The 13,088-nt window shown below is 47.9% G+C and overlaps 1 pseudogene; it reads left to right on the forward strand.

Annotated features, from left to right (window-relative positions):
* The first annotated feature begins 2,117 nt into the window (after positions 1–2,117).
* Positions 2,118–5,816, forward strand: LOC119305190 (annotated as a pseudogene).
* The last annotated feature ends 7,272 nt before the right edge of the window (positions 5,817–13,088 follow it).

The raw sequence follows: 13,088 nt of genomic DNA on the forward strand, positions 1-13,088 counted from the left end.
GGGGGGCGCAGGCCTCCTTCCTTTTGGCCTCTCTCCTCTATTCCCGTATGGCCCAATAAGGCCCATATACTCCCCGGCGAATTCCCGTAACTCTCCGGTACTCCGAAAAATAACCGAATCACTCGAAACCTTTCCGAAGTCCGAATATAGTCGTCCAATATATCGATCTTTACGTCTCGACCATTTCGAGACTCCTCGTCATGTCCCCGATCTCATTCGGGACTCCGAACTCCTTCGGTACATCAAAACTCATAAACTCATAATAAAACTGTCATCGAAACCTTAAGCGTGCGGACCCTACGGGTTCGAGAACAATGTAGACATGACCGAACATGTTTCCGGTCAATAACCAATAGCGGAACCTGTATGCTCATATTGGCTCCCGCATATTCTACGAAGATCTTTATCGGTCAAACCGCATAACAACATACGTTGTTCCCTTTGTCATCGCTATGTTACTTGCCCGAGATTCGATCGTCGGTATCTCAATACCTAGTTCAATCTCGTTACCGGCAAGTCTCTTTACTCGTTCCGTAATACATCATCCTGCAACTAACTAATTAGTTGCAATACTTGCAAGGCTTATAGTGATGTGCATTACCGAGTGGGCCCAGAGATATCTCTCCGACAATCAGAGTGACAAATCATAATCTCGAAATACGCCAACCCAACAAGTACCTTTGGAGACACCTGTAGAGCACCTTTATAATCACCCAGTTATGTTGTGACGTTTGGTAGCACACAAAGTGTTCCTCCGGTAAACGGGAGTTGCATAATCTCATAGTCACAGGAACATGTATAGGTCATGAAGAAAGCAGTAGCAACATACTAAACGATCAAGTGCTAAGCTGACGGAATGGGTCAAGTCAATCACATCATTCTCCTAATGATGTGATCCCGTTAATCAAATTACAACTCTTTGTCCATGGCTAGGAAACATAGCCATCTTTGATTAATGAGCTAGTCAAGTAGAGGCATACTAGTGACACTCAGTTTGTCTATGTATTTACACATGTATCATGTTTCCGGTTAATACAATTCTAACATGAATAATAAACATTTATCATGATGTAAGGAAATAAATAATAACTTTATTATTGCCTCTAGGGCATATTTCCTTCATACCCTTGATCATTTTCCACCCTACTAGCAATTTTTCAATTCTTCCCTTGCCTATGAGTAAATGATATGCCATCGTGCAGGACAAAATGTATCTTGTGCCATTTAGTACCTTTTTGTAGAATATTTTAGGTAAGATATGTCGTGACTAGTTGGTGAGGCATTCAACTACAAAGCCATACGACACATTAATCATCTCACAACAACATGTAACTAGTAAATATGAGAACCACTGGACAATCATATGAAATTAAGTCCAAAAGATTAAGTGGAGTAGTTAGTAAGTTATGGGCCAGCATACTGATACGCCTCCGTCGTATCTATTTTTCCAGACGCTTTTGCTCTTATTTTGAACTCTAATTTGCATCATTTAAATGAACCTAACCTGGACTGACATTGTTTTCAACAGAATTACCATGATATTGTTTTTTGTGCAAAAATAAAAATTCTCATAATTGGACGGAACTTCTTAGAGATTTTTTATGAAATAAATAAAAAATACTGGAGCAAAGACCCACTGGAGGGGGACCACCTGCTGCCCACAAGGCACCAGGGCTCTTTCTCGAGCTCTCTTTTTTGTGTTTTAAGTTTGCAGAGTTCAGCTCAACATTGTTGTATTTCTGTGGTGGCGCTTTTTCAGGGAGGGACCTTTTGTTGTTGATATGCCTTGAATTTGCATTTTTAATGCTGGACCATGCATTGAAGCAAATATTTTGTGGTTTTAGAAAGGTTTCATTCGAAGATATCCCTCTAATATGTGAGGTATAATTTCTGGTTTGAAGCTCACTGATTGGTGAACAGTGAGCTTGATGGAGGCCTCATGATTGACCTGACCATGGTCCATTGAAAGTCCTGCCTTACAATTATGATAGCACTGCATTGTTTTTATGGCAATTCTGTCCAAATGTGAACTTAATTGACCCCAAGTGGACTTCCCCGTCAGCTTCAGCCAGCTGAACACTTGGCCTTCCTCTCTAAATTATTCACTCTTCTTCAGCATGCCTCCCCTCTACATACTACTCGGGCTTCTCCTCTTGTACACTCCTCTTTGGTGCTTCTCTGCAGCTGCATATGAAGACTCTCTCACGGCAGGCCAAGCGCTCGCCGTCGGTGGCAAGCTCGTCTCAAGAAACGGCAAGTTCGCCCTCGGCTTTTTCCAGTCAGCAGCAAGCAACATCGGTAAGTCATCCTACAATGCCACCTCCCCCAGCTCCAGGTGGTACCTTGGCATATGGTTCAACAAGATCCCAGTTTTCACTATGGTGTGGGTTGCTAATAGGGATCAGCCCATCAGGCCATCACCAACCCTAGTGTCAACCTAACACAGCTCAAGATATTAAGCGATGGCAATCTTGTCATCGTAAACCATGCCGCCAAAACTGAATCCGTTGTTTGGTCCACTCACATTGTCAATAGGAAAACCAGTAGCATAAACACCACCACCTCTAGCTCCGTTGTTCTCTTGAACAGTAGAAACCTTGCCCTACTCGTAAATAGCCAAGAGATGTTGTGGCAGAGCTTTGACTACCCAACAGATATCACGCTTCCTGGCGCCAAGTTGGGCCGGAACAAGGTCGCTGGTTCCAGTCACCAGTATATATCAAAAAAGAGTCGCATTATCCGGAATAAGTACCTGCGTGGTCAACCCCTTGCCTTCTGCCAGAAATCGGGAGGTTCTCAGTTCTGGCAGTCCCTCGTCCAGCTTCTTCTGGTGCTCCGCATTGGTACCTCTATCTCGGTGGGGTCCGGCCTCTCGACGCTCTTCTGGTTTGATCGCTGGGCCGGCGACTCTCCCTTTGCGGCCCGCTTCCCCACCCTCTTCTCTATCGCTGTCGTCCCCATGATCTCTGTTGATAGGGCCCTTCTTGACTTAGGGCGCCTCGCTTTCCGTCGGCCATTTGGGCCGGCGGAATCCGCCGCCTGGCGTGAGTTGCTTGACTGCGTTGCTCTGCATGAGCCGGTGGTGGATGGGGATCAGGATCTTGTGCGCTGGCACCTGGAGCCGTCGGGCCAGTTCTCTACCAAATCGCTATACTTGGCCATTGCCCCCTCCTCCGCCCCCCTCCCCCTATCGATGGTGTGGTCCGTCCGCGTCCCCTTGAAGATTCGCATCTTCATGTGGCAGTGGATCCGTGGACGGATCCCGTCCGGTGTGGAGGTCCGCAAGCGTAATGGCCCGGGCACTGGTATTTGCCCCCTCTGTGCTGTTCCCGAGGACTCCAACCATATCTTCTTCGCTTGCGTCTCCGCCCGGTTCCTCTGGAGCTGCTTTTGCGAGATTGTCGGTGGGAGTTGGTGCCACACCAATTTCCCGGACTTATTTGCTGAACTCCAATTGTCCCCTTCGTCCTCTCGCCACATTAGGTGGCTCGAGGTTGGGGTCCTTGGCTGGACGCTTTGGACCGTTCGCAATAAGCTAGTGATCCAGCGTACTCCTCTTCGTCGCGCTACTGATGCTCTCTACAAATTCTCGGGTTTCTTGCAGCTTTGGCGGCCGCTTAGCCGCCCCCTGGATCGGGACGCCATCTCTGCCTTCATCGCCGATCTCCGCTCGATGGCCGTCCGCCTGTCGCCCCCGCCGCCGCCGCCTTCGCCGGAGCCTGACTAGATCGCCTGCACTGGGCAGGCTTTGTTTTTTCTCTTTCTTCTGGGTTTGTTGAGCTGTGCCCTCAGCAGAACCTTAATACTTTGTTGTGGTACTTGGGTGGTGTGTGTGTGTGGACCTGTTGTGGTTGTATGTCTTGTGCGGTTTGCTTTATTTATAAAGCGGGGCGAAAGCCTTTTTCGATAAAAAAGAGTCGCATTGATCCGGGTTTTGGCTCATACAACATTGAACTAAAAGACACCAGCGGGATTGTCCTCATGCGTCGCAACAACCCCCTGGTAAAGTATCTAACTTATGCAACCACGGGATCATCATCTTTGATACCAATACTCAAGTCATTACTAGATTTGAATCCTCGGACCAAAGGTTTGATTAATCCAATATATGTGGATAACAACCAAGAGGAGTACTACACGTACACTTTACTGGATGAAACATCAACTTCCATGTTTGTCTTGCTAGACATCTCTGGTCAGGTCAAGCTGAATATTTGTTCACAAGCCAACCAGTCTTGGCAAACCATATATTCCGAGCATGCAGATCCTTGCATTCCGCCTGCTACATGCGGACCTTTCACGGTCTGCAACGGTATTGCACATCCATCTTGTGACTGTATGGAGAGCTTCTCCCATAAGTCACCACAGGATTGGGAGTTTGAGGATCGAACAGCAGGATGCATTAGAAACACACCGTTACATTGCAGCACTAGTGGTAACAACAAAAACATGACAAGTTCATCAGACGTGTTCCACCCCATTGCTCAAATTCAATTGCCATACAACCCGCAAGCAAATGTGAAGAAGCATGTCTCGGTTCCTGCTCCTGCACTGCTTATTCCTATAGCAATAGCAGATGCTCTGTCTGGCACGGGGAATTGTTTAGTGTAAATCTGAATGATGGCATTGATAATAATTTTGAAGATGTTCTTTACCTTCGCCTTGCCGCCAAAGGTTTGCTGCCAAGTTCCAGAAAAAACAAAAGCAAACCAAACGTCGGAGTTGTTACTGCTGCAAGTATTATTGGTTTTGGGTTACTGATGCTCATGCTGTTGTTACTGATTTGGAGGAAAAAATTCAAGTGGTGTGGTTTGCCTTTATACGGCAATCAAGGTAGTGCTGGTGGAATTATAGCCTTCAGATACACTGACTTAGTTAGTGCCACTAAAAACTTCTCAGAAAAGCTTGGAGGTGGTGGTTTTGGTTCTGTATACAAGGGAATGTTAAGTGACTCGACGATTACTATAGCAGTGAAAAAGCTTGATGGTGACCGTCAAGGAGAGAAGCAATTCAGGGCCGAGGTGAGCTCAATTGGATTGATCCAGCACATAAACCTAGTCAAATTGATTGGTTTCTGCTGCGAAGGCAACCAAAGATTACTTGTGTATGAACACATGTTTAATGGGTCTCTTGATGGTCATATGTTTAAGAAGAGCAATGTTGATGCTGCCGTCCTAAGTTGGAACACCAGGTATCAGATAACCCTAGGAGTTGCTAGAGGATTATCATACTTGCATCAGAGTTGTCGTGAGTGCATCATACACTGCGATATTAAGCCGGAGAACATACTTCTGGATGCATCATTTGTTCCTAAAGTTGCAGACTTTGGGCTGGCAGCATTTGTAGGAAGGGATTTCAGCAGAATTCTGACTTCATTCAGAGGAACTGCAGGTTATCTTGCCCCACAGTGGCTTACCGGAGTGGCAATCACACCGAAAGTTGACATTTACGGCTTCGGCATGGTTCTGTTGGAAGTCATATCTGGAAGGAGGAATTCCTCGCCTGAAGAATCATACAACACTAGCAGCAGCAGTAACCAGAATGTTATATATTTCCCTGTTCAAGCCATCAGCAAGCTTCACGGCGGAGATTTGAAGAGTTTGGTGGATCCACAGTTACATGGTGACTTCAACTTGGAAGAGGCTGAAAGGGTTTGCAAAATTGCAGGTTGGTGCATCCAAGATAATGAGGTGGATCGGCGGACAATGGGTGAAGTGGTCCGGGTTCTCGAGGGTCAACAGGAGATTGATGTGCCCCCAATGCCAAGATTGCTTGCAGCTGTAACGGAACAATCTGGTGCTCCAACTTTAATGTAATAATAGTTTGTAGTCGATATTAGTAATCTTTGTTAATTTCAGCAATTTTCTTAAAGTTGTATTGTGGAGAGGAAGGAATAAAGGAAGGCAAGCTTGCAGTTGCTAATTAGATGTCCCTTATTTAGGTGTTTTAACGCCTATTTTATATGGTAAATAGTCATGGTAGCAAAATATGGCAGAGATAGAAATATGTGTATGGTTTGTTCTTTTCAGAAGCCGGGATGGGAACTTCAGAACTTCTAGTAGCAGTGCAGGAATAGGTTACTATTGGCATACTTAGACAAGATGCTAGCTATGTGTTAAATAATTGTTTTCAAATTGTACCTAATTAAACTGCAGCAGTTTCCGCACCTCGTCCGCTGTATAATCGCCCGATATTTTCATATTTCTGTGCGATTTGTACGATCCTTGTTGAGCCAATCATGGCATCTTGGATTTCAATGTTGTGTTTGTCCTTTGTGGGGTGCCAGCTGAACCGACCCTAGCATATTTTCCTGTGACCCTAGCATAGCTACGATCACCAACAAGGTAACAATCTTCATGCTGCAAGTTTGTTTGTGAAGTGTCTTCGGCATAGGTTGTGAGTTGGAATCCTAGCTGAAATGATACCAGTTGGATATGTCTATGTTAGTCCAAAGTGTACCCTAGGCTTCAGTAAGGTGACTGTAGTGTCCCATATATATAAATACTCCTTCCAGATATGATCTCCAACAGAATTTGCTTCAATAAGGAATAGGTTGAGTGCATAAATTTCTGATTTATGTAAATATAGAGGACATCCCTTTGCATACAAACTGATGAGTTAAAAATAAAGTATCAATAAATCTCCTCTACTTCATGAACTTGCAATGTTAATTGTTTTTCTCATAAGGTAGAAATTTCTTCTGCATATCATCTTTTTCGCTATAATTACGGCCTTTTATATATGTCATCATCCGTATCTTTTTTATTTATTTCAGGCAGTGTGACCATGATGCCAACTTTTTTGCTCTTAATAAGCAGGTTTTCTATTGTACTTCTCATTTCCTGTTTGGTTGTTATCTCTTCAGTCTCATTTTCTGCAATTCTCAAGATACATTTATTATCTGTTCAATTGAATGAGGAAGCTGCTTCCTTGGACTAGACCAAGTCAAGAGGTCATGCTGCAAAATACTTGAACATGAGTTTGTTCAGAACCTGATGCTGATGGTGCCCGTGCCAGACTTCCCATGACAGAGTTGTTACATCTACGAAAGAGAGATGTAATTAGTGTACAAGGCACAGAAGTTGAAACTGGATCCAGATGATGATGGCCAAGCAAGATCTTTTTCAGGCAAATGTCAAGGTGATGGCCATATATAACAGAATGCCATGCGTGTGGAAGTATCACAAAGAGCCTGATCCTGGTGATGGTGCTGAAATATCGGAAGAGGATGGAACTGAAAAGGTGAACCGGCAGTAGGCGGCCCACTTGCTGATGCTTAATGCAGAGTCCACTGGATCTAAGTAGGGTTTCCCGATGTTGCAGCCGTGGAGCTCACCTTTGAAACTGTCCATTCCGAACTGATTTACTGACGTAGTGGATTGACTTACGCTAAGGGGATTGTCTACTAAAGAAGGGCCATTAGACATAAGTTGAGGCTTCAGCATCGTTCCCTGAAATTTCTCAAAGAAGCGGTAGCGTTCAACATTGTTTAACTTGAACCATCATTTTTCTTGAGCCAAGATATTTTTGTAACAGTAAATATCACTGGAGGCCACAAAATTTGTTCGAATGGAGCACTATAAGTAATTAAGATGGGAGTAGGGGACGACACTTTTAAACTGCTCATCCCTCATGGATCATCCGTCGTCGCCGCAACCAGATGCCGTCAAGGCAATCCTCTCTTTGTTTCTGGGTATGTACTAGAAGCCGATATCCCAGTGTGCTCGTAATGCCATGAACATAAATCCTCTTGGTGTCACGTTCACAGTGGAATCTTCTTTATACTACTCATATGTCTTAAATATCTATTGGTGTGAAGCAATTTCTAGCTTAACAAAGTCCCACTCAGGGGTATCTCCAACCTGGATCACCAAATCGCCTGCCGGACCTTTCATTATTTTGCCATCAAACGGGCTCATCAAAATTCTCCGGACCAGGCCAGGTGTTCGAATTTTCATGAATTGGAACCAAACTGGGGAGGTTTGGGGAAGTCCCAACATCCGCCATGTTGGGCTCCGACACCACCGGCCTATCCAAATACCCTTTTGTCCCCACTTCGCCCCCCCCCCCTCCGCGTGCTCTGTATCTGCACCCTCGGAGACCGCCACAACCATTGCACCACTTCGGCCGCCGCCTTGGCCTTGCCAAACCTCTGTCCCTCTACCCAGACGCCTGCCCGCCTAGGCCTACACCGCCATTCCACCCCGGATCCCATCAGCGCCTAGGAACCATCTTCCCATGCCGACGCCGCCCATGGTGGATACCATACCCAACAAGTATTCGACGCCATAGCAGAATATTTTGGCATTGTCATTGTTGTCGTTGAAGGAATTATGATGACCGCGTACTTGGTGAAGGAGGATCATTGTTGTGTGTGAGGCTGGTTGGCCATAAGTGCAGAGTTTCAAGCCATGAGGCGGAATGCGGCATTTTGAAAAAGTGTGCATGTTTGGTTTAATAAACAAAAGCACTACGCGCCCTACAACATTGAAGTGATCCATGATCGCGATGCAAAGTCGCTACTCCATAGATGTTACACCATTACTCCATAGATGTTACACCATTCAAAAGGCCATCAGCAAGTATTGCAGTGTGCATGCACAAGTGCAAAGAAGGTGGATAATGAATGTATCACTCGTAGAGCTCGTAAGTTTTGCTTCTTGTTACTCTACGGGTTGGTCCTTTAAATAATTTCCTCAATGTTGTAATTTGTTGATCACATCATTGTCTAGTCTGGGTGGGCGTGAACGTCGTACCAAACGGTGGAGGGCAAGCCTTCATATCGATGCATTGTTGGATGACCCTCAATAGGCATAGTAACTGGATCTATATGTGCATTTGAAGAAGTTCGAGTTTGAGGAGAGGAAGCTTGAGATGAAGGCCACTTTTGAGGAGTGAGGTCTTTGGCACCGGTTCTTGTGGTTTTGGGATCGATGGATTTTAAAAACTAGTTGAATATCCGATGCTTTGGGATTTAAATTGTATGATTGAATTGCTATTCATTTAGAGACATTTTTGTTAAAGTAAGGTTGTATCAAGGCGGACATTTGGTTTAATTTATTTCATTTTTTCTTGGAAAATAGGAACCTGTCGTGGTATTCTCAGGGAGGGGGGGGTGCAAGACGACATATGCCACAAAGTGGCTTCGTGTGAGGGAAAGACTGCTGCTGATAGGCCCGGGAGCGGGTATGCGAGTAGCACGCGGTGGTTTACCTAGCTTCGGAGCTCTCCGGAGAGATAATACTCCTACTGCTGCATGTCTGAGTGTATCTGGTATGTATATCTGATACAGAGTGCTCCTGGAGCTGTATCTCGGGCATGCGTGCCCATGGCCGGGTGGCCGTATGAACTAGTGGCCATGCGTGGACGTGAGTGAGCTTGGGTGCTCATGCGTGTGTGTGTGTGTGTGTCCATCCCCATGGATGGATGGATGGAGTCTCCTTTTATAGTGGGAGCTAGCTTAGAGAGTAAGCTAAGTAGTGGCATGGGGGCTAGCTAGCTAGAGGCATGGTGGAGGTGTCATGCTTGTCCCCTGGGCACTTTATAGAATAGTGCCAAGGGGACATGTACACTGTAGATGATGTCGCGGTGTGGCTGTCTTGTCGGTGTCGCATCGGTGTCGCGTCGGGCTGTAGTCGGCACCTGGCTGGTTGGCGCCGTCGACAGCCGGCTGGTCGGAGCAGTCGGCAGCCGGCAGCCGGCCGAGCAGAGCAGTCGGACGGGGAGCCGGCAGGAGCGGTCGGGCAGTCGGACTGAGGGACTTTGCTAGCCCCGATGTCTTGAATTATTGTCTTGCTGTCTTCGAGGTACCCATCGCCAATTAGTCCGACAGTAGCCCCTGAGCCTCCGGGCAACTTGGCAAAGTTGGGCGGAGGTTTTTTGGCGGGTGTTTATGGAAATGATCATGTAAAAGACAAAGTTAGTCCAAGCAGATATATCAAATGATTGCTTTTAGCATTGCAAGTTTTATGCGGAGGGTGCCGACTCAGTTTCGTCCGAGCCCCCTTCAATCTTTTTCGTGCTCCCTCCGCTTTTTGGCTTGTGCTCTCGTTCGCCGGACAGCCGCTCTGCGGTCTGTGGCTGAGAGTGGGCCGCGAAGTGGAGTGTACAGTACTCAGACTCTGGGAGCAGATTCGACCGAGCAGATACTTGTAAAGGAAACAGCCGAGTTGCCCGAACCGTTCTTCTTCCCGAACGTATTTCACGTGGGTGGCCTCCAGCGTTCACTCTTGCCAGTCGGACAGCCGCTCTGCGGTCTGTGACTGAGAGTGGGCCTTTGGTACCGCACACACTACTAAGCCGTCTGCGGGAACTAACGTCTCGGGCCAAGCGGTCAGCCCCCGGGCCAACTCTGGCTGGCGCCGGGGTGAACAATGGTGTAACTGTAATAAAAATGCGGAGATAGCCCCCAAGCATCGCTAGGGGTTATCCGTGCTTGCATGATGCAAAAAATATGCGGGTGAGGAGCTCACATTGATTTTCGTGTAGCGAGGCGGAGTTTGCCGAAGACAGTCGGTGCAGCTCAGCGCTTGCTGAGCGCGCCGGCGCACCCGCTGGGTGTAGCCTTCGGGCCTCCGGGTGCTCGAAGGAGGGTCCCGGCCGGTCAGGCTTGACCGGCCGGGCACCAAGGCGTCTTGCAGCGCCCTTTTTCTTCTTCTGCCGGCTGCTGGCAGCCGGACAAAACTCTTCTCTTGTCTCTTGCTTTTATTTCTTGCAATCTTCCGTGGGGGCGCATCAGCGCACCCACTGGGTGTAGCCCCCGGGATTCGGGCCGACTACTAAGCAGTCGGGCCGGATCTTCCGGTAACTACTTTGTCTTCTTCCTCCCAGGGGCGCGTCAGCGCACCCACTGGGTGTAGCCCCCGAGATTCGGGCGGACTGCTCAGCAGTCGGGCCGGATCTCTCGGCAACTACTTTGTCTTCTTCTTCGCGGGGACGCGTTAGCGCACCCGGTGGGTGTAGACCCCGAGATTCGGGCGGACTACTGAGCAGCCGGGCCGGATCTCTTGGCAACTACTTTGTCTTCTTTTTCTTCTTCAACCGACTGGGCAGGCGAACCCCGACACAACAGTCGGACTCCTTGTAGCCGGCCAGGCAGCTAGCGGTCGGACGCACATCTGGCAGTCGGACGTACATTTCTTTCTTTTTCGCTGCCGGCTGTCGGCAGCCAGACGGCTTTTCACTCGTGGCCGTGTTGATGGAGTAGTCTCCTGCATCTCTCTCTCTCTCTCTCTTTTGTGTCCGACTGCATGCGAACAGCCGGACGCCACCACTCGGCCACCTTCTTTTTTCTTTTTCTTTCTTTCTCGGGCAGCCGACTTCTCTCTCCATTTTTGCTAGCAGCCGGCCCGACTCTTATCTCTTTCTTTTTCTTTCTCTCCGACTCCTCGTGAGCAGCCGGAACCCACCTTCTCTCTTTTTTTCTTTCTTCAGTCAGCCGGCTGGGCACCCGGCCTGACTTTTCTTCAGCGAGCAGCCGGCCTCTTCTAGCCGGCCCCCTTCTCTGTCTTCGGGGCAGCCGGCCAGCAAAGGCCACGGCCGAGGCGGGAGGCGGCCGTCGCAAGCGCGAGTCGGCACGGAGCGCAGTCGGCCTCCGACTGGCGCGACGTAGCCGGCCACGGGGCACGCAGGCAGAGGAGTCCGCGAGGCGGGGCAGGCAACGGGCGTGGGAGCAGGCGGCCGAGTGCGGGGGCGAGACGGCAGGGCCGGCACGGGCACCCGACCGAGTACCAGAGGCGGCTCGGCGCAGAGCAGCTCGAGGCAGAGGGCGTGCACGGCGCGGAGGAACCCGGCGGCTGCCGCTCGGGCGGAGGAGCCAGCCCTGGGCAGCGGGCACGCCTGCAGTCATGGCGGAGCAGTCGGACAGCGGCAGGCGCGAGGCGTGATGTCTACTACACAACCTTCTTCTTGTAGACGTTGTTGGGCCTGCAAGTGCACAGGTTTGTAGGACAGTAGCAAATTTCCCTCAAGTGGATGACCTAAGGTTTATCAATCCGTAGGAGGCGTAGGATGAAGATGGTCTCTCTCAAGCAACCCTGCAACCAAATAACAAAGAGTCTCTTGTGTCCCCAACACACCCAATACAATGGTAAATTGTATAGGTGAACTAGTTCGGTGAAGAGATGGTGATGCAAGTGCAATATGGATGGTAGATAAAGGTATTTGTAATCTGAAATAATAAAAACAGCAAGGTAGCGAGCGATAAAAATAAGCGTAAACGGTATTGCAATGATAGGAAACAAGGCCTTGGGTTCATACTTTCACTAGTGCAAGTTCTCTCAACAATAATAACATAGATAGATCATATAACAAGCCCTCAACATGCAACAAAGAGTCACTCCAAAGCCACTAATAGCGGAGAACAAATGTAGAGATTATGGTAGGGTACGAAACCACCTCAAAGTTATCCTTTCTATTCTATCTATTCAAGAGTTCGTAGAAAAATAACATAAAGCTATTCTTTCCGCTCAATCCATCATAGAGTTCATACTAGAATAACACCTTAAGACACAAATCAACCAAAACTCTAATGTCACCTAGATACTCCATTGTCACCTCAAGTATCCGTGTGCAAGATTATACGATATGCGTCACACAATCTCAGATTCATCCAACCAACATAAAAGTACTTCAAAGAGTGCCCCAAAGCTACTACCGGAGAGTCAAGAACGCGTGCCAACCCCTATGCATAGGTTCCCAATGTCACGAAACCCGCAAGTTGATCAACAAAACATACATCAAGTGGCACATGATATCCCATTGTCACCATAGATAATCACGGCAAGACATACATCAAGTGTTCTCATAAAGACTCAATCCGATAAGATAACTTCAAAAAGGGAAACTCAATTCATCACAAGAGAGTAGAGGGGGAGAAACATCATAAGATCCAACTACAATAGCAAAGCTCGGGATACATCAAGATCGTGCCATAGAGGGAACACGAGAGAGAACACGAGAGAGAGAGAGAGATCAAACACATAGCTACTGGTACATACCCTCAGCCCCGAGGGTGAACTACTCCCTCCTCGTCATAGATAGCACCGGGATGATCAAGATGGCCTCCGGTGATGGGATCCCTCTCCGGC

Source organism: Triticum dicoccoides, chromosome 5B (genome assembly GCF_002162155.2).
Source record: "Triticum dicoccoides isolate Atlit2015 ecotype Zavitan chromosome 5B, WEW_v2.0, whole genome shotgun sequence".
Taxonomy (NCBI): domain Eukaryota; kingdom Viridiplantae; phylum Streptophyta; class Magnoliopsida; order Poales; family Poaceae; genus Triticum; species Triticum dicoccoides.